The sequence below is a fragment of the Pogona vitticeps genome, chromosome 4, assembly GCF_051106095.1.
Source record: "Pogona vitticeps strain Pit_001003342236 chromosome 4, PviZW2.1, whole genome shotgun sequence".
Classification (NCBI taxonomy): Eukaryota; Metazoa; Chordata; class Lepidosauria; order Squamata; family Agamidae; genus Pogona; species Pogona vitticeps.
This window is the reverse complement of record NC_135786.1, coordinates 147,005,610-147,027,554: the sequence shown is the minus strand read 5'-3', so window position 1 is coordinate 147,027,554 and position 21,945 is coordinate 147,005,610. Positions and strand designations below refer to the sequence as shown.

At 40.8% G+C, this 21,945-nt stretch overlaps 1 protein-coding gene across 3 annotated transcripts in view; it reads left to right on the top strand.

Annotated features, from left to right (window-relative positions):
- CDH12 (cadherin 12) overlaps positions 1-21,945 on the top strand; it is an 875,078-nt gene that overhangs the window by 581,357 nt on the left and 271,776 nt on the right. The gene's annotated exons all lie outside the window — the stretch shown is intronic.

Below are 21,945 nucleotides of genomic sequence, written 5' to 3'. Positions count from 1 at the left end.
TATTTTGACCTACTATATCAGAAGATCTCAGGACTGGGTGCACAAAAAGCAATGTAAGGCATTTTTAAATTAATTTAAAACACATAGGATAGTTGAAAAAGGTGAAAAGAACATAAAACAAATTAAAACATATAAAGCATTATACAATTTAAAGCCACATACAACTAAAACCTCCACAACTTTAGCAGCACTGTGCACTAGTGTAAAATGTGTAGAGTTGTTGGCAACAAAATTCTGCCTAAATACAGATTCAAAGGAACTTGGACGGGGGAGGACATCTGTAGTCAAACTGAGGAAATTTGAAAGAAAGCAAAAAGATTTGGATCTGATGGACCTCTTAATGGCTTTTGATATAATTCAGTTCCTAGGATGGTACTAGAATGCATTGATTTGCAGTAGTTTTGCTCCTTTCTACTGAGACAGCTCAGAAAGCGGTGTGTGGTGGACTTCTATTTTAAAAAATGGCCTTTGGCCTTTGGAGTCCCTGAGGGTTCAGTTTTGCCCCCTTCCAGTGCCACCAGTATGCAGATGACACCTGATTCCATTTTCTTTCCTTTCAAATATGGAGAAGCTGTTTCATTTCTGAACCAGTGTATGGTGTCAATAATGGCCTGAATGAGGATGAAGTCCAAATGAGGCGGAGCTTCTTCTTCTCATCATTCAAAATGCATATCAGGGATTCAATTTGCATTGAAAGGCTAATGTCCCAACTCTGTCTCTTCCTGGAGAGCCATAGTAACATATATTTTAGTTACTATGAGGTTTACTATAACATGATGTACTGGAGGTTTCATTTGGAAAACGATTTGGAATCTTCAGGAGGCCCAAAACGCTATGGCCAAGCCGAACATTTGCAAATGAAATTTGCAAAAGAAATGAACAAAGGCTTGCCGCTAGCAGACAGAAAAATCCCAGCCACGGTCATTTAGAAAAAAAAGTATGAAAAAAGTAAGGGGTAGAGAGAGAGGAGGAGGGATGTGATTCTGAATGATGAACTGCCATGAGTAATTCAATTCTTAACTAAGTTGCAGCTTTCCCCCCCTTGATTTCCTAGGAGAACAGGGATAATCAATAAAAGAGAGGAAGGAGAATTTGTAATACTTAGCTTTGGCTTTGCTTGCAGAAAATCAACATTTATCTTTGTATAATGAAATGGTCCTTTCTTGACAATAATCTCAGCCTTTGGTGACAGAAGTTTGCCATTCCTTATACGTTAAAAGGCATTTGAAAGGCAGAACATAAAAGTTGTTGCTTCTTTTAGCCGTGTTCCCAATGATTTGGAAATAGCAAATATTGTTTTTTTTTTAATAGATACATGCCATTTCCTGGCCCCCACTGCTAAATTTAGTGTGCTGTCTGAAAGGTGCTGTACAATTCCCAAATTCTTTCTGGTGATTTCACATCATAATGAAACTCCAGTCTCCTCTTATTTTAAATAGGGTTGGGTGGTTTCACCAGATCTTGGCCAATAACTTTGGGCAATATTGAGGCAAAGCGGGGGTATTTGTATATTACCAGAGCAGATACAAGGAAGGAACCACAGGAAGGAAAAGAGATGTTCACTGTACCACCACAATTTTTACTATGCATCTTTTGCATGTTACTATTTAAAGCTTGGTTTAATTGCACATTATGTTCCTCCCTCAAATGCTTAAACATCTGTCTAAGATAAAGTACACTGAATGAGTATTGATACATACAGTTCACTTCATTGGCATTGGTTATGTACCATGCTTCATTCCCAATCATGGTTCTCTCCTCCAAGATCTGATTCACCCCACATACTCTTATGTAGTCTGTTCTGGTGGTTTCCTCTGCTGTGGCATAGTGACAATTGGTGAACAGCACAGCACCCTTTGCTTAAATTATTTCCTAGCCTGCACAGGGAGGAATGCACACAGACAACCAGACATATGCATATACATGCACAAACACACACATTGGGGTCGCCGAGTATTTTATTTTTATTTATTTTATTTAATTTATACCCCGCCTATCTGGTCGGTGAGGATCAGGTTTTGGTGCAGATTCTCCAGCTCTTGGCTTTTGAACATAAGAAGAGAGTGCTGCCAGCCTGGCAATCCTACATTATGGGGCTGATTCTTGTGGCTTCAGGATATGCCACAAGAATCAAGCTCTGAAGTGCCCCAATCTTTTTCTTCACCTTGCATGCTCTAGAGCTGTTGCTAGAGCTGCTTGAATTCAGCCACTGGCCTTTAAAACTCACAGAATTTCTGTGTTGTCTATCTTGCATATGTTGTGCAAATGTAACTGATCTGCGCCCTATGACATTACAAAGAGCTGCTCCTTAGGCTTTGGCTATCGCATCTCAAGGTATTAGACACTGCTGACATTGTGAGGCTAAAACACACACACACACAAGTGCAAGTTCCCAGCTTCATATGGCTTAGATGAACCTGTACAGAGTGATACACAACAGGCTTCAAGCAACATTATGGAAACATGGGCAGATGACATTCACTCAGTATGAGTGAAGCCATGGATTGTGGGATACACAGGCATAGGTCTTGCCTTCTTATTGAATTGTTGTTAGGTAGACCTTGCCATCATTGCTATATCTCCTTTTCTGCTGATTACAAAGCTGTGGGTGCAGGATGTTAGCCAACTATAATTGATACAGTGAACCATAATCCAGGTCTAGACTACCAGTGGGTGGGTGTGCCTTTATAGTCATGCACCCTGATCAAATGCTGTAATGCTGTGCAGAGTCATGAATTATGCTTGCTTTCAATTCACCCTCCATGACCTGCTCATTGACAGAGTATTTCAGGCCCAAACCTAGGTGGGAGGATAGAATTTCCAAGACCAGAAAGATCCTCAATTGCCCTTTGTTGTCATTCATAGGCATCCTTCAGTCTCGAGAGACTATGGTAACATGCTCTGTATCGAGAAGTGTCCTCTCCAGAGCATGAAGCCTGGGTAAAGTAATATGGAAGTATGATCCAACCCTTAAAACTTTCCTGCCTCTTTTGCTATAATGCTTGCTATAATTGCTAAACAAGTACTCCTTTGAAATAACTCATTGCAGTCTGGAATTGCGCATCCCCAACCAAGTGAAATTCAAACTTATCAATCAGTAGTCTATGAGGATCTGGTCATAACATTGACTTGATGACACTGGCTGGTTCCCTGTGGGCCTACTGATTGTTGCATCTCCTCAAGGTTTCCTGGGGTTGAAGAGGACTCTTTCTGTCCATTCATTTCTTTGCATCTCATTTTTAAATCTATCAGCTAGCTTGAGCAAGAAAGGAAAAAAAAACACCCCCTCACTTTATTGCTCTGTCCCCACCACTTATTAAAAATTGGCTGCCTTAATCAACTAACATCTTTGCAACCACCAACATAAGACTTGTACAAAAAGTTGCAGAAAGCGATAGGACTCCACACTGTGTTTGTAATTTCCTACTGCTAGCATGCAATAACAAGCCTTTGAAAGATGAACTAAATGTTCCTCTTTCTTCCTGTTTCTCTGTGTGATTGCTCTGTTTCATTTTAACAGAAAATGAATCCAAACATTAAACCAAAAACCTATTTTGCCCTCCCAGTGAAATTTGAAAAAGCACACCCCCAAAAAACATTTAAAATTATAAGTGCTTTAACAGAAAGATAAATGCTGCTTGGAAATTACTATTCTTCTCCATTTTGATCAATCTCTAGAGTATTTCTTTTTCTGTTCATTTAACCTGAACAACTCAGGAACCATACATGTAATAATTTATGTCTTGATTCTATGAGCTGCTGGAAACCATCAGGAATACCTGTGTACCTTCCTTCCTTGATGAAATATGCTGATAATTACAACTTTTAGGGCTAAATTCTCTCTTTTAATGCCACAACCCACCTTTTACTTCATAGCGTTGTCACCTCTGATCATGCCACCCACAGGTCCATTCGGGTGCAAACTAACTGTCCACACAAGCTACATGAGATAATTAGGATTGTGCTGAATCATACCAAGAAAGAATACATTATCTAGCATTGTGCCAGAAAGGAGTACGGCAGCTCTTAAAGGGGCAGGGTGGATCGATCCAGGTAGAAACCACATTTAGTTTAAACCAAACTGTACAAGAGATTCATATATTGACCTATACATCAGTCTGGACAGGCCCTGAGTGAATTAATGGAACCTACATAAATGTTAAGTAACAAGTCCTAATCATTATAATGAACGCATAGTATTAGTTTGGGCTAATCGTTTTTGGGCTACAACTCCCATGAACTGTTCTATTTCCATCTCTGGTCTTAGGTAAAATTTTATGGCAGTTTCAAGATATTTGACACGTCTCTGAGAAACTGGGCAGGTTTTATCAAAACTCTTCTGGGAGTTCTTCAAATGTTCGAATATATTGTCTGAATAAATATGTTCACTTTGTTTTAAGTAAACACTTGTGACAGTAGTAGTTCAAAGAAGCCTGCTAAGACTTCAACTACCGCGCAAAGAACAGTTCCAGCCAATGACACCGAGGCGGATCCTTGTGGAGCAGAGCTGGCTGACAGCCTTTTAGGGTCATATTTAGGTCTTGAATTGTCTTTGACAACAATCCTCTCAAAAAGCTTTTAAGGAAATGAAAGCTTAATGGAAATCATTGATTAGCAACTGGCAATTAGAAAACACAGGATATGCGTAGATGGTCACTTTTGAAAACTGAGAGAGAAAACAAGCACTGTGAGCCGTCAAAGATTTTTTGGGGGGGGGGGGTGGCGGCTGGGAACTGTTACATTGATTAGCCAGGAAGTAATAGAGCTAGAGAACAGATGGACTTTGCGGATGCACAAAGCTACTTAGAACCAGGTAATAAACAAAACAAAAGAAATGAATAGGATTTTGAGGCAGATTCTGAAAAACTGGGCAAATAAACTGCAAAATGCCAGGCATTCCATAGGTGTGTTTATCTTTACTCAATTTTTGCAGATAGAATGCAAGAGTTCAAAGGTTTTCTCCCTGGAAGAGGAGAAAACCTGTTTTTTCTTGTTTTGCTAATGCTGTTGAGAATTAAAATTAAGAATTAGGCCTCCTTGCTCTCATGCAGAAATGAAACATCCTGTAGTGATTGCCATTTTTTTTAAAAAAAAAAGGTATCTCAATGTTTTGAGACATCCTTTTTCACCAAGGGTGAGTTAATTTGTTGTCCTTTGCACGCAGTTATAAACACACTACTAAATTTAATTATATATGGGTGATATTCACTTGCAAATCAGTTATCACTCAGCATTCTGACAAATATAATTTTAGGTAGCCTGGAGTGGCTACTATATAGCCCACAGACCATATATGGCCCATTAAGACTCAAAACTCAGCGCCCCAGCATCTTCAAAAACACAGAAACACACACACACACACATACACACACAGAGTCCAGTTGTGCACTCTGATGAGTCTAGGGGCAATTCCGTCATGGCTCTTAGCATGCCTTCCCACCCCCATCCACTCAAAGTTTCAAGGTCTTTAAAAACTTTTTTTTTTTGCTTCAATGATGCACCTAGGGGGTTGTGCACATTTCTAATTAATTTGTCCAAAACAAAATAAAAACCAAAAGCTTCATGTCAAGAAATCCATAAAATACTCCCCATAGTGCAAGGAGAACAATCTTGTGGTTGTTTATCTTAGGGTGCAAGGACAACATGAATGAATATTTACATCCTTATCATGGAACAGAGGCCCAAAGTTTATTTAGCTTACCCCATTCCAAATGGCAGCAATCAGGCCGTGGGCATGTGATTAATGATAGGCATCCTTCAGTCTCGAGAGACTGTGGTGATGTGTTCTGTATCGAGGACTTGGAACAGCGTCTAGTATGGCTGAAAAGGCCAATTCAAGAGTGACAATCCCTTCCACACTGTAGACAAATACAATTTGTCCCCTGTCCAGCTCCCTGATTTTGCTGCTTCCGGGACCGCCTCTTTGCCTCGGCCTGCTGGATAAGGGTCTCTTCAAATTGGAAGAGGCCGTGATACACTGCCTGCCTCTAGGCTGAACGGTCAGATATCAAGGTTTCCCATCTGTTGAGGTCTGTTCCTAAGGCCTTCAGATCCCACTTGCACATGTCCTTGTATCGCAGCTGTGGTCTCCCTCTGGGGCAAATTCCCTGCACTAATTCTCCATACAAGAGATCTTTTGGAATCCGACCATCAGCCATTCTCACGACATGCCCAAGCCAATGTAGGCATTGCTTTTTCAGTAATGTATACATGCTGAAAATTCCAGCTCGAACTAGGACTACTCTATTTGTAACTTTGTCCTGTCAGGTGATACCAAAAGTGCATTGGAGACAATGCATATGGAACGTGTTCTTCCTCTCCTGCCTTGCACAAAGGATCCAGGACTCACTGCAGTACAGGAGTGTGCTCAGGACACAGGCTCTATAGACCTGGATCTTGGTATATGCCGTCAACTTCTTATTAAGCCATACTCTCTTTGTGAGTCTTGAGAACATGGTAGCTGCTTTGCCAATGCATTTATCCAGCTTGACATCTAGGGAGAGAGTGTCAGAGATTGTTGTGCCAGGTACACAAATTCATGAACAACCTCCAATTCTTGCGTGGAGATAGTAATGCTGTGCAGAGTCGATGGTGATGATCTCTTTACAGCACTTCAGCACTTCAACAGGGATGTTATCCTTGCCTTGCCGGAGGGGAGGGAATCCAAGGCCGCTTTTATTTCTGCTGAAGTTGGTTCGCTGTCCAACTCTTCCAAGAGAGGCAGACACTCAATGTTATTCAGTGCTTCTTCGGTTACTACATTCTCTCTGGAATATAGCTCACAGTAGTGCTGCACCCAGCGGTCCATCTGCTGTGCTCGGTCCTGGATGATCACGCCTGTAGCAGACTTCAGGGGAGCAGATTTCTTGTGTTTAGGACATAAAGCCTGCTTGATACCATCATACATTCCCTTGATGTTACCTGTGTCCACTGCTGTCTGTATCTGAGAGCAGAGCTGAAGCCAATAATCGTTGGAACATCTCTTGGCCGCCTGTTGGCTACGAGCAGCTCGAAGAGCCTTCAATTTGTACTCACTAGGACAGGCTTTGTATGCTGCTAGAGCTCTCCTCTTATCCTCGATGGCTGACTTCAGCTCCTCTGAATGGGCTTTGAACCAGTCTGCTGTATTTTTGGTCTTTTTCCAAATATGGATAAGGCACTGTTATAAACAGTGTTCTTGAAGTGTTCTCATCGTTCAGGTTCATTTGCATCAGCCAGGCCTGGAAGGCTTTCTCAAGTGCTTGGGCAAATTCCTCCACTTTTCTTTGATCGTGAGTCTTGCTGATGTCAGTACGTGGTCTTCCTTCCTTTTTCATGTGATACAATCTCTTTGTTCACAGTTTTACTCTACTACACACCAGGGAGTGATCAGTATTGCAATCAGCACTCTGGAACTGCGTGTGATCGTAATACTAGGAAGGCTAGAACATATAGTGAGGATCAAATCAAGCTGATGCCAATGCTTGGATCTTGGATGTCTCCAGGAAACTCTGTGTTGAGGCTTTGTATTAAAGAACATGTTGCTGACACAAAGAGCATAATAACAGCAGAACTCCAGCAAGCGTTGGCCATTTTCGTTCATCTTCCCAATGCCAAAACGGCCTAGACAAGTGGGCCAAGAAGTGTGATCAGCACCAACTCTAGCATTAAAGTCTCCAAGAATGAACAGTGGCTCTCTCTCAGGGACTTTTTTGATAGTAGCTGCCACATCATCATAGAATTTGTCTTTGATTTCTGTTGTGGATGACAGTTTTTGTGCATATGCACTAATGAGGGTGACCGGTCCCGCTGATGAGTGGAGCTGCAGAGACAGGATTCTTTCACTCCCCACAGTAGGTGGAACAATGGATCTCAGCAGAGTATTTCTGACTGCAAAGCCAACACCATGTTCCCTGATCTCATTTAATGGTTTTCCCTGCCAGAAGAATGAGAAGTTTTTTTCTTTGACAGATCCCATGTCTGGCAATTTCGTCTCTTGCAGGGCAACAATGTCCATCTGCAGTCTACTCAGTTCCATGTCGAAGATAGCTGTCTTGCGCACGCCGTCTATTTCCTGCAGGTCATCAGAGAAGCTGTTGTCAGGAAAGCCAGGGGTCATTGTCCGAACATGATTAATAGCATGTTGCCAACAAGCTACAGTTTTCTTTCCTTGTTAGCGTTCTGTGACACTCAAACACATCCAGTGTCTATGTGGTGTATGACCAAAAATCTGGAAATATTTTTGCAGAGGTCCAGGTGTATAATTTAATTGTTTGATGGCTAATTCTCGATGTTTCAGTGAAAGGGGCAAAAGGGGGAAAATGTGTCCATATATAAGAGCTGAGTTAGTCCACTAAGAGAGAGACAGAGACAGAGAGAGAGAAAGAGAGAGAGAGTGGAAAAGGAGGGTCAGAACATGAACCAAATGAATATGGTCTTTTTGAAGACCAATTAAAAAGATAGAAAATAGTCAGCTTTGTAGACTTTTTTCCTAACTGGAGGTCATGTTAGACCAAAAGTACAAGGGGGAAGAGTTGGGCACCTGGTAGAAAAGCAGCACTTTGAGCAGTGTTGTAATTACAAGAGCATAGAAAATATAATGCAGAATTCAAATGGAAACATTTCTTCTGTGATTTGTGAGAGCCATGGAATGAGTCTGTAGTATATATGTGGGGTATGCTCAGTTGTATGTTTGTACTGGCCCACTCAAAATCATGCTTCAGTCCTGCTTGGCATATTCAGGCATGACTGAAAAAAAAACTACAGTACCTAAAACTCTGGAAAGCCATAGCTAGTACATGTAGAGGATGGATGTGGGAGGAATTCATTCTGCTCAAGTGTCTACAAGATCTTCTGAAGTCCATGTGTCCGGGATGCAAGCATATACCTGGGTACAATTTGCCATTGGAAATCCATACATTCATGTGATTGCTATAAATTCATGAAACACAAGAGATGTGCTCTGCTACATATTAAACATTTAATATGTATAGAAATATGGGTTTTTTGTCGATTGATGTGTATGGCTCAGAATATGTGAGGGGAAAGGCACATATTAAAGGAAGGAAAGAAAGAAATTGAAATAAAATGTACCTACCTACCATCCTACCTACCTGTCCATGCAGGCTCCTCACCGCCTATATAGAATGGAGGTGGAAAGAGGTTGCTGGGTTGGGGAATAAAAACCATGAGAATGTTGGGCTTGACAAGTCAACACATTCTATCTCTAGACAGTATTATGTTAGTTATACCAACATTTTTAGTTGTGATACCACAGCTGGAAGAGTGGTATGATGCTAGATTCTAGTTTCTAGAGAGCCATTTTGAATGCTTTATGCTAAGATGTAGTATAGAGAGAGAGAGTTAGAGGAGGGGGGCTAACCCTTGCCTACCCTTCAAGAAGCTATTAAAATTTTATTTGATTTTTGCTAAATGAATTTTATTAAGATTCTAACTCCAATATCTTATGGAAATGTAACCTATGCTTTGCTTATGCAACAAACTGAATATCTCTAAATACTCTATTTTTCTAATAAAAATTAATCTTAAAATCCTTAAGATTCGTCTCTTGAATAGCAAGTCTGCTGAGCCTGCTTCCAGAAAAATACCAGAAGTTAGGCCACAGAATGCTACAGAGTCCTTTTGCCTGAGCTTTGTTTGTCCTGGCAGACTCCAAACCTCATGATTTTACCTTTTATCTTTCTTTTTTAATTACTTACAAGAACAGACTTGTGGAATGGGGTTTGCGTTACGTCCTGGTCGAGTCACCCGGACTCTGCTCAGCTAATTAGGAGTACACTTACACCTGGACCCTCTCTGTTCGGGAAGCAAGCAGTCCTTCAGGGGACCTTGTTTCTGACATGGTCCTATCTTTGTGACTATTGCAAATCACTTCATTTGCTGTCCATAACTAAACATTTATGTCCTTTTCGTTCCTGAGGAATGTGTTGAGTGAAATTCAGTAGCATTCATCCTCCAGGGAAAAAGATGTAGTTTGTTGTCCAGCTGCATTTTTGCTCTAAGTTTGGAGTGGCTGTAATGACATCTAACCTCCAGTAGGATAGGAATGAGGGAAAGAAAGAAAGAAAGAAAGAAAGAAATATTTGGTAGACCTCAATATTTGGCGGAACACCTACTCCCACCAAGGTCTACCCGGATCACCTGCGTGAGTCAGGAGGTGAGGCTGAGGAGCCTGACGCAGAGAGAGGCCCGGAAGGAGAGAACACGAAACCGGGCCTTCTCGGCAGTGGCTCCTCGCCTCTGGAACAATCTCCCTATGGAGATTTGCCCGGCCCCTACGCTGGGCATCTTTAAAACCTGATTTAAAACATGGCTATTCATTCAGGCCTTCCCTCCAGCCAACTCCTGATTTTCTTCTTTCTATGTTCTTACTTCTTATTTTATTGTAGTATTTGTTGTATTATTATATATCTATTCGTTTTTATTGTTTGATCTTGTATTGGAAGCCACCTAGAGTGGTCCAGTGGACCAGATAGGCGGGGTACTAAATAAATAAATAAATAAATAAATAGAAAGAAAGAAAGAAAGAAAGAAAGAAAGAAAGAAAGAAAGAAAGAAAGAAAGAAAGAAAGAAAGAAAGAAAGAAAGTCTCTTTTCGGATACAAGCAATGTGCAACAAAAATATTAAACCACAGAAAAGAACAAAAAATTGATAAAACAATGGTAAGAATGAAACGTCAAAATAAACAATTAAAAATATATAGATCCATTGGGAAAGTGGATTCACTGAAGGACATTGTGCTCAAATCTATAAAGATGCAAGATAAAAGCAAGGGGTTTACTAGGTCCACAAGTTTATTAAACTATTTAACTTCCTCACCTGCCAAGGAGCCTTCCTGTAATGTGAAACTAGATAAACAACAGTGTTCCTCTTAACCCTCTTTGTAGGAGACAGCCCAGAGCCACAATGCTTTACTGTATTACGGTAGCATGGCAACAGTCAACCCACATGAAAGACCTTTCCAGACCCATTTCCTCTCCAAAGCCTCAGAAACCTGAAGAGGAGGGTGTTCACCAGGCCATGAATGTACCTCAAGAGGTACCTGCACCTCAAGATCAGGGGCTCTATTGTGTTGAATGTCCTTTCATCAACTGTGCTGCCTAAAGCTCAGCACTAAACCCCCTCCCAATTTTTATTCTATCCACTCAGCCAAGACTTAATTTTTATGTATGTATGTATGTATGTATGTATGTATGTATGTATGTATGTATGTATGTGTGTGTGTGTGTGTGTGTGTGTGTGTGTGTGTGTCTGTCTGTCTGTCTGTCTGTCTGTCTGTCTGTCTGTCTGTCTGTCTTTCTGTCTGTCTGTCTGTCTGTCTGTCTATCTATCTATCTATCTATCTATCTATCTATCTATCTATCTATCTATCTATCTATCTATCTATCTATCTATCTATCTATCTATCTATCTATCTATCTATTTATTTATACCCTGCCTTTCTCCTTGAAAAGGACCCAAGGCGGCTTATAACATTAAAAGATTTAAAGTTTAAAACAATAAGTAGGCAATAGTGGTTAACCTCGTTAAAAGACAATACTTAAAGCTAAGAAAATAATCGATCAGTCCATCAGTCCTGGCCACCTTTTATCCAATACACTAATCAATTAAACTAGGGCAAAAAAAAAATCATATCCTGTTCATAAGCGACAGCAGTGCTTTCACTAACCAAGAAGGTAAGTGGATGAGGTTGGCAAAGATACAAAGGGGACTGGCCTCTGGGCAGGGAGGATTGTAAACCTTCCACTCCCTACCCAGACACCACCAAGCTTCAAGACACCCTCATTGCTGCTAATTACTGCTCATCTATGACATATAGAGTTGGAGGGTATTCAGGGGCTACAGGCTGAGAGGGCATAGAGAAGTCCCATGCCACAAGCAATTTGAAGACTCTTCCACACTCAACTCAGAATACAACAGATAATGTCTATAGAGATTTCGTAACTTACAGCAATTCAGTTCCAAAACTTACCCCTTTTGTATAACTGCACAACAGGGTTTTGGCCATTATGTATGGTCTAATAGCTTTGCAGAAAGTCAGGGCACTGAACATTTACTGACATATAAGTAAAAGTTCATCCTTCTAATATGCAATTCTCAAAACGTTTTGTGTGGTTTTGGTGCCTAATTGCTCTCCAGGTAAATTTTAGAAGATTAAACTATGCAAATAGTAGTAATTTGAGCAAGGATTTTTCATTTGCATATTCATGTTTACCAATCTATGTCTAAGTAATGATCTAGTCTGCAAATAATTTTGACTTGATTGGCTGAATTCTCCTATTGCATACACATTAGAAAGAAATAGTCATTCAGTCATTTGCCAACATCCCCCTCTTTTATTTTGCCTATTTCCCTGTGAGTCGTCTAGATAAATATTAATCTCAATTTCCTTTTCATCTTTCATATTTTCAGCCATCATGCCTATGTTGGAATTGTTGTATTTTCACTGGGTTATTCTTCATCAGTGATGAGTGGTAGGCAAGATGAACAGTAGAGAAAATGAATCTGTGAAACTGTGGATGCACAGGATGCAGCAATAGGTATTGTGCAATAGAGAAATCAGCATTCCATAAGGCAACTCAAAAAAGGGGTTTCTCCAAACAAAAAATGGTAACTTTAAAACTTGACCTTGGGTCAGCACCAAATTGGGCACGGATATAGCAGACAGACTGTGCTTGCTCTATGCCACATTTGGGGGGGGGGTGGGCAAACAATTTTCATGTTACATTTTTTTAAAAAAAGTAAAGTATTGAACTCCCCTTGGGCAAACGCAACACTCATTTCCATATTCAGTTGTAAAACAGATCAAATGCACTGCAAGACTAAATCTGCTTGTCTTAAAAGAGAATGGTCAGTCCCACCACCTTTTAATTTTTTTAAGTAATGCATGCATGGGGGGGACAGAGTTGATATTGACTTTGAAAAAAGCCATTTGAGAGAGGGAAAACCTCTTGAGTTTCTGGCTTTCTTTCTTAGAAGCTGGTTATCATCAAAGGGGTGGTAACCATGAGGGACGTGGTGGCGCTGTGGGTTAAACCGTAGAAGCCTCTGTACTGCAAGGTCAGAAGACCTGCAGTTGTGAGATCAAATCCATGCAACGGAATGAGCCCCCGTTGCTTGTCCCAGCTCCCGCCAACCTAGCGGTTCTACAGCATGCAAAAATGCAAGTAGATACATATGTACCACCATGGTGGGAAAGTAACAGCATTCCGTGTCTAGTCACGCTGTCCACATGACCATGGAAGATTGTCTTTGGACAAACGCTAGCTCTAGGGGTTGGAAATGGAGATGAGCACCGCCTCCTAGAGTTGGACACGACTAGACAAATTGTCAAGGGGAACCTTTACCTTAACTTTTTTATCACCACAAATGTTCTAAACATAAACATTGAGTGTGGGAAGGGAGATCTGAACTTTTGACCTTGCCAGTCAGGACCAGATCAAATGACGTGCAGAAGGATAACTTTTTAACTCCTTCCTGGCTAAACAGACATTAAAAACAGTTTCTATTTGTGGTGTTAAAATATTTTAAAAGTTATTTTAGAAATAGAGAATAAATATTCAGAAGCTCATTCATTTAAGCTGCAAAATTACTGTATTCTGCTTTGTGGCTGGGGATGGCTTTATGAAGCTCTGGTGTCTATTCCCCCCAATCTTGTAACTATACCATAGTTTGGTAATTAAGAAAAAACTCCAAATATATTATGTCCCAACAAATTACTTCTGATGTGTGGTGACTATATGAGCTACTGACTTCAAAGGTGTCCTGTCATTAAGAGCTTTGTTCATATCCTGCAAACGAAAATCATCTCATGTTACATTGTTCTGTCTTCCTCCCGCCCCACCTTCCTAAGCAATATTGTCTTTCCCATGATGTTCTACTCAAATCTTGAAAATTCCATTATTGGGTCAACCCATCTCTTATTAGGTTTTCTTCTTTTCCTACTGCTCCACCCCAGTTTTTCACGCAATAAAGTTTACTCTGGTCACATCTGTATTTCCATTATATTTGTGTGAAAGGATAGGCTCAGTTGACTCATTTTTGCTTGAGTGAGAGTTCTTCAGCTCACTACCATTCACACTTTTTAAAAAATGCCCTTACAATTGCTTTGTCTTTGGGTGAGAGTGACTAATCGATGAAAAAAAATGAGTCAGCTTCTGGGATTTTCCACTTTGTGAATGGTATTGAGTAGAAGAGTTTAACCGGAAGACCATATTGACGGCTGTGTTAGTATTGTCAACATTCAGGCTGATCTTTGCTATGTAAAGCTTGGCATCCCTTTTCCTGCTGGCAATGTGGCATGATATTGTGCAGCAATATCAGGCCATTTCCTGACTTTTTGAATGATGGGTACAGAAGCAGAACATCCCACATGTGTAATGCTGGACTGGTTATAGACTGGTGCAATCAACTATGCGTATTGAAAGGAATCACAGTATTTCCACAACCGTTCAGAGATTCAGAATATGCCGCGAGGCCTTTTAGAAGTCTTGAATCTTCGTAGAACCAACATGGGAATCGTATGTAGTATATAAGTCTGTACTTCTCTTATTTATTTCAATTTGAAGGGCATCTTCCAATAAAGATTCAAAGCATAATGCAGTACAATTAAAATCTGAGGATAACTATAAAAGATAATCACCAAGTTATCGCCAGACATGAAACATTAAAATGCTTAAGGAAATAACTTTACTGAAAGTTTAGACAGCAGACAAGCCTGAGGAGACCATTCCATGTCTGGAATGCCACTACTAATGAAGTATCATAACTCAAATGTGCTGGAAAGTACACATATAACAATACTGGAACAAAGGTAGCTGTGAATACATCCCCTTGAAATTTGGAATGATTACGTAAGGACATTTCCCCTATTGGAAAGGAATCACTTCCACACTTTATGTTTATTTTTAAAAAATACGCTTGGGAAAGGTGATAAGAAATCTTTGTTGTACACATCAGGAGCCACAACTATCCCTTTCATCTCTAGAAAGCAAAAACAAGATGTTGCCTCTGGAGGAACAAAAGAGAGTTGTGAGAAGGAAGGAAATGATGTCAGCAACCCTAAAAATACCCACCTGAGGGCAAGGGAAGGTCAGTACAGGTCAGAGCAGACAAAGGGCAGTCCAGAAAATCTGATGAAGCCCTGTCTGCTCTTCCCTGTTAAAAGGCATACATTTTTAAAAGTATGAACTGAGTTGCACCCAGTCATTTCCATCAAAATTATGGGAGCTAATGGTGGGAGCGTGTCTGTGGAAGAAAATCTTGGTATAGAGGGAGGCACATATAGAGGTAGGTAGGCAGATATCTCATGTAACATTTATTGTTAAGTTGTGTTGCTTCATAGAATAGCTGGAAGATGCAACGTATGAGAGAGAGAGAGAGAGAGAGATTGACATTCCACATTTAGCAGGAGAAAGAGTAAAGTGATATGTTACATAGTTCTAGCTTGTTTTTCCCCCTGACATGCTAGATTTATTTGCACATGAAGCATTTTTCATAATGGTCTGCTCAAAGATTTAGTCAGCAACAGTCACCTGCTACCTTTCCAAAGCATATGTAACCTCTCCCCCCCTTTCTCTATATGAGCCTACCAATCTATGCATTCTGTGTTTCCCTTAGGGCTTCAGTCCTAGCAAGGACAGTTAACTCACAAACTGGGGCCTAAACCAATCCCTGTTGCTGTTATTTCCGATCTGCTGTTGGAGAAAGGGGATTTCCTCTCCTGCCCCTCATGTTGCAATGTATGGGAAGTATTTGGAAGGGGCTGCTTCAGGTCTTCCTAAGCAGTTCTATTTCTAAGGCTAAGAGATAAATAGAATGAAGCATATGTATGGTTAATTATATATTAAAACAATGGGCAAATTTTTCAATGCATACATTGAATGTCTCAATTTGTTAAGGGATAGTAAAACCATATAGATAGAATCTTATAATGTTACTTGGCTTCTGAGTAGCAGGTCTCAGATTTTTAATACTCTTGAAGGCAAGAAGCGGTACATAACTGTCTGTGTGGATCAAAATGGAGTTTAAAACAAAGACTTGTTTTACTCTTCTTTGAAATGGAAAGATATGGCTCCTTTAGGAGAGGAAACCCTCCCAGGAATATCAAAAGCTTCAACATCAGAAGAGCCTTTAGTTAAAGGCTGGAGAAGTAACAAAAGCCATTTGAGTTGAAATCCCTTTAAAGAGGTAAGCTTTCATTGTCTTTCATACCCTTGATTGCCTTTTACACCTTTCCGACAACCTCCAAAAAGCAAATACTTGGAGTTATGTCTGGTGAACTTTCTACTCAATGCTGTCTTGAATAAACTATCACAGGGCAATGAAAAATGACTTTGCCGTCAACAAGAGGATACCTTTGCACTGTAACTCCTTGTGACGGCTGCTGTCTTGAATAGTATTGCTCACAATTTTGCTTCAGAAAAGTGACTACCAGTGCAAAGTATGTATGTACAGGTTTGGCTATAGCTTCCCACTTTGTTGCACAGAATAGTAAATTAGCTTTATTGCAAACATTTGCAGCAACAGACAGTCCACATAGATGTAAAGGGGTTTCTTTGGGTAAACCTTTCAAGGAATTTTAGGCAAATGTATCTTTAAGGCATCAAGTCAAAATTGTTTTTTTTTTTAAATGATGATGAGTCATCAGGTCAACTCTGAGATATGATGATTCTTTCCGGGATTTTACAGAAAGGTTTACCATTCCTTTCTTCTGGGAGTGCTCTGGGAGTGGGCAGCTTGCCCAAGGCTACATGGTCTGTCTATTCTCCCTGGAGGCACAGTGGATAATCAAACTCCCAACCTCTGGCTCCTTAGTCAGGTAGCCAACTCACTGGCTTGTCCACCCAGTCCAAAAGAATTACAGTAGTTTTCTTCCTTACATACACATTTTGTCCTACCTAGCAATCTACAAATTTTTGGTCTTCAATTACCATGCATGCACAGAAGGGATTTTTTAAAAAGTATAACCGCCATTGCTAGTTTTTACTAGTGTTAAAATTTTTTTTCCTCTTTTATTTGATGTTTTGAAGCTCATTGTAAACATGTTTATCTTTGCCAAATGTGGCCAGCATTACCCAGTTAAAAAACTATTGGTTCCATTCCTCCCCCCACACCCATACTGCACTCATCTTTTCTACACTAACTCTTTTATGGAGTCTTTCTCGCCTTTCTCCCTGTATTCATCCAACCTGTATTAGCTCAATGTGGATCACAAAGCTTCTAGTTTCCTGCTCCCTCTGCTCCTTTCTCCCTCTGCTCCTTCTCTTGTTTCTCGTTTACCAAACTATCTGGAACAAGTGAGGCTTAGGCTGCAACTACACTGTGACTATGCTACCACTTGATTTGAAGCCTCTTTATGTTTCTCTTTGGGATAAATGATCACATAGAGACCATGGATTGCTTCATTGACAGTGTCCATGCTGCCATCTGATTCCAATGTGGTTTGATCTGTGCCCCATATCTCCTTCATTGATCCTATCCCCTGCTGTTCCCCTGCTTTCTTTTTATGGTTCATTGTAAGGCAGGTTTGTTGCTTTAAGTGTTGCACAGCATTAGGGAAAATGAACTACAGTGGTGCCTCGCTTAACGATTTTAATTGGTTCAAAAAGATCGCCATGGGAAAACATCGCTAAGCGAAACACATTTTCCCATAGAGATGCATTGAAAACTGGATAATCCGTTGCAATAGGAACGGATTGCTGTCCTTAAGCGAAAATCGCCATAGGAAACATCGCTAAGCGATACAATGTTTCCCCCATTGGAATGCATTGAAGCCTGTTGAATGCATTTCAATGGTTTTGCGATGTCCGTTTTCGCTATTTTTAAAGTGTCTTAAAATGTTCAAAAACTGTTTTAAATGCTTGGAATCGTTAGTGCACCTTGTAAAACGTGTGCAAAATTAATTTGGCTTTGTTCTGACTCTTCGTTAATTTGTGCCTCCAAGTGGGGGGGTCATCTTATACACCGGGTGCACTTCATTTGGGCCAGGAAGGAGCCGCCGTCGCCATTGCGTGAGTGACATAGAGCGTGCTGGTTGGGAGGAAGGCAGGCAGGCAGGCAGGCAGTCGGTCCAGATGGAGGGACGTAAGCAGAGCCTGCCATGCCTGAGCATCCAGAGCCTGCTGCCGGGCTGCCCACCATCCCATGCCACTGAGCCAGCTGCGTGCTCGCTCACCTGCCACCCGTCCGCTTCCCTTCTTCTTCCTCCTCCTACTCCTGCCGCTGCCCACCCAGCCTCTTCCCCTCTTCCTCACCCTCTCGCTGCTGAGCCAGCTGCACGCTCGCTCGCTCGCCACCTGCCCGCTTCCCCTCTTCCTCCTCCTCCTTTTCCTCCTGCCACCACCTGCCCAGCCACTTCCCCTCTTCCTCCCCCTCCTCCCCCCACCCCATGAACTTCCAGGGCGGGCCCAGGCAGAGCCCTGGGCAGCCGCCACCGCAGAGGCGTCCACTCTATATTTTGAGTGGAAATGTTGGGGGGTTGTCTTATATGGGCAGTCGCCTTGTACACCAGCAAATACGGTAGGCTGAAATTTGCTCCAGCTGAACCAACTGCAAATGTTCAGTCTAAAATTCAAGGCTTCCTGCTAAATGGACATGAGGAGACCACTGTTCTTGAGGAGGCTGGTATTTGCCACTGAATCACTCAACTAGTCGGTACTTTTATTTAATTAGAATTAATTAATTGAGATCAATTTTAAAAAGCAGTACAATTCCCAAAATGAACACCATTAAGGATCCTTTAGCACGAACAATGAATTTCAGGTCCCTTTGTTTCATAGTCTTCAAGCTGAGGTGGAGACAGAATCTCTCTCTCTCTCTCTCTCTCCTCTCTCTCTCTCTCTCTCTCTGCCTCTTATTATTCTACCTATTTCAATTTTGTTCAGTTCACCTTTGACTACATTGGCTGCTCTTTCTGTTTGGCACCATTTTTCTTGTGCTTTGGCATCACTTTCCTCAGGTTTTTTTGGGCTCGCTGCTGTTCAGTTCCAATCCAGCCTATTCAGTTTTGTCAAAGCAATGATGTGACACGTGCTCTGAAAAAGACCTCTAAACAAATAGATAAAATGGCAGATAAATCTGAAGACAGGGAAGATGCACACTAAGGGAAATGGCATTGAGAATCAGCACCTGAAGTCAGGGAAACAAAATGGTATTGATCTGAATTGAAACAATGTGAATAGTCAGTGAACTTAGTATTATTTGATGGCTTTGGGGTTTTGAGGTGGGAGGCGTTGTTTCTGTGTATGTTTTATACATGATAATTTCCAAGCCAATATTGAACATAAAGAAAATTCAATACAATCTTGTTTCAAATTGGAATGAATATGGATTTCAGTAATGTCATTCCACCATATAAATAGCATTTATTTAGTCTTTGTCACACAAATATATGCATATGTATCAATTTACACTTGCAATGTAATACTTTCCTCTTGAAGCCATTAAGTTTACTGTGTGATGAGATATAAACGTGTGTATGTTTCATTTGACTCCAATACTTTTATTGAGAACCCCTTTGTGGAATGGCTTCTTAATGCTGGTAGGCAAAGCAACATTTGTTTACAGCCTTTCATACATTTCGGGAGGATATGCATTATTCCAGCATGAAGATTAACTTTTGTTTGGAAACTGCTTACTGTGATGTAAATGAAAGGCAGAGAAAGATCATTACACTCTTTCCCAATTATTCTGCTTCCTTGCTGTTTGAAGTAAACCAATTCTTGCCATCTCTCACCAATTTAATTTAAATCAGTTGGCAAGAAATCCAAGAATTACCTCAGAATTACTTAGTATTTAAAAAAAGCAAATAGACCAATGGGTACTAGGAGGCTGAGTACACCCATACTATACATGTAGCTCCAAACGGGATAGCAGTTATAACTTATCACCTGTTGTGTTGATCACAGCACACACTGTATTTTAGCTTCAAACTTTCTTAACTTAGCAAATAGAAAAAGTAATAATCATGGACTAATAATAAGTTGAAATAACTAAAATGCATGGAACTACTATACTAGGCAGATAGAAGAACAGGATGGAAGTAGCAAGTCACCGCTCACTATAAGGTCACCAAAAAGCAAGATACTTACCTTTGCCATGCCCATCTGAAGTACAGGAGGAGATATCTCATAGATGTTATATAAGTTAACACATTGCACTACTTTGTACTGAACCATCCAGATCAGTATTGTCACCGATACTTAATTTATTTTTTTCATAATTTTTACTTTACCATCTGCTACCCAAATCCCAAGGCTGTCCAAAGATGTGTTGCCAAAGGCCTCTCCGCTCCAGAGGTTTCCGGATGAGACAGATTATCTAGATCAATTTCAATCTGGCTACAGGCCTAGCTGTGGGACAGAGACTGCTTTGGTCATCTTGGTGGATAACCTATGACAAGAACTGGATAGGGGATTTCGTTCCCTGTTAGTTTTGCTGGACCTCAGCAGCTTTCAATATTATCAACCACAGTATCCCCTTGGCCCATCTCTCTGGAATGAGACTTGGGGGCACTGTTTTACAGTGGCTCCAGTTCTTTCTGGAGGAGAAAACTCAGAAGATGGTGCTGGGGATTCCTGTCTCACCCTGTGGGGTCCCTTAGGTTTCTGTTTTGTCTCTTATGCTATTTAACATCTACATGAAACCACTGGGAGAGATTATCTGGAGATTATTTTGTCTCTTATGCTATTGAACCTATCAACATGAAACCCCTGGGAGAGATTATCTGGAGTGGGGCTTAGCAAGTGGAGGGGGAAAGGGATCAAAGTGCTGCGGGATTGCTTTGATCCCTGCTTTCCCTTTTCCTGGAGGGGGAAAGGGATCAAAGGGATCGTGCAGCCGCGGGATTGCTTTGATTTCCTCCCTTTCTTGCTAAGTATGGGGGCGGGGCTTAGCAAATGGAGGGGAAAGGGATCAAAGCCATTTTGTTCTCTCATCAGCTTACTTCCATGTATAAGATGACCCTCAATTTTTAGTCTAAAGATTTTAGACAAATGTATCATGTTATACACAGAAAAATACAGTAATTTAAGAGTTGACAGGCTGGCCAGGAGGCTAATGAGGAATGGTTTGGTGGAAGCCTTTTTTTGTCCCTCTCAGCATCTGCCACCTTAGTCAGTTTTCTCATTTGGCCTTATAGTATGTCCAATCTTGGCTGATCCTTTCAGCTGGAGATATCAGGGAATAGAACATTTTGTGTTCTAGGCATGTGCTGTGCCACTGCCTATTAAGGTTTTTTTTGCCTTTGCCCTAAATGGTCGGATGGGGGGTAGGACTTTGATGTGGCTCTGAATGGATTTCCACAAGATGTGATATGAAGCTGAACATAATTTTGGATCTCAATAGGCTTACTTTAAAGGTCACCCAAATTGTTCATAAATTGGCTAGCTGCAAAACTGAAGAGAATTGCCAAGCTATTCCATCTCCAAGAAGAAGGAGGGAAACTTCTATCAGGGAATAGCTAGACTAGATAACGGAAAGCACTATTTCATGTTAGAATTTTGATTTATAAGGAATGGCAATGTGTCAAGAGTATATGTTTGTGTTTCTTTGAGATATTAAGGGACATTCACAAAGGAAGTAAATTGACTAAAAAATGGGGGAAAGAAATGACTTCATCCATTTTCTCGGGGGGGGGGACACATTTTCAGAAGAATTAACAAGATTAAATCATTTACTTAAGTAGCAGAGATGAATCACCTATTGGCATATCTGTTGTTTTGATCCTAACTGCAAGACTCCAAAGATGTTTATCAAAATCTATATTCAATCATGTATCAAAGTGACCCCCTCCCAGGTGCAAACTTGCTAATAAAATAGTCCCATTACCTTTTTCACTACAAGCCCTTCAGACATTATGGAGGACTTTCTTCCCAGGATGGAGATCATCTTGTTTGCAGAGAGTTCTTGTTTGCTCACTCCTGGGTACTTGCATAATAATCTAA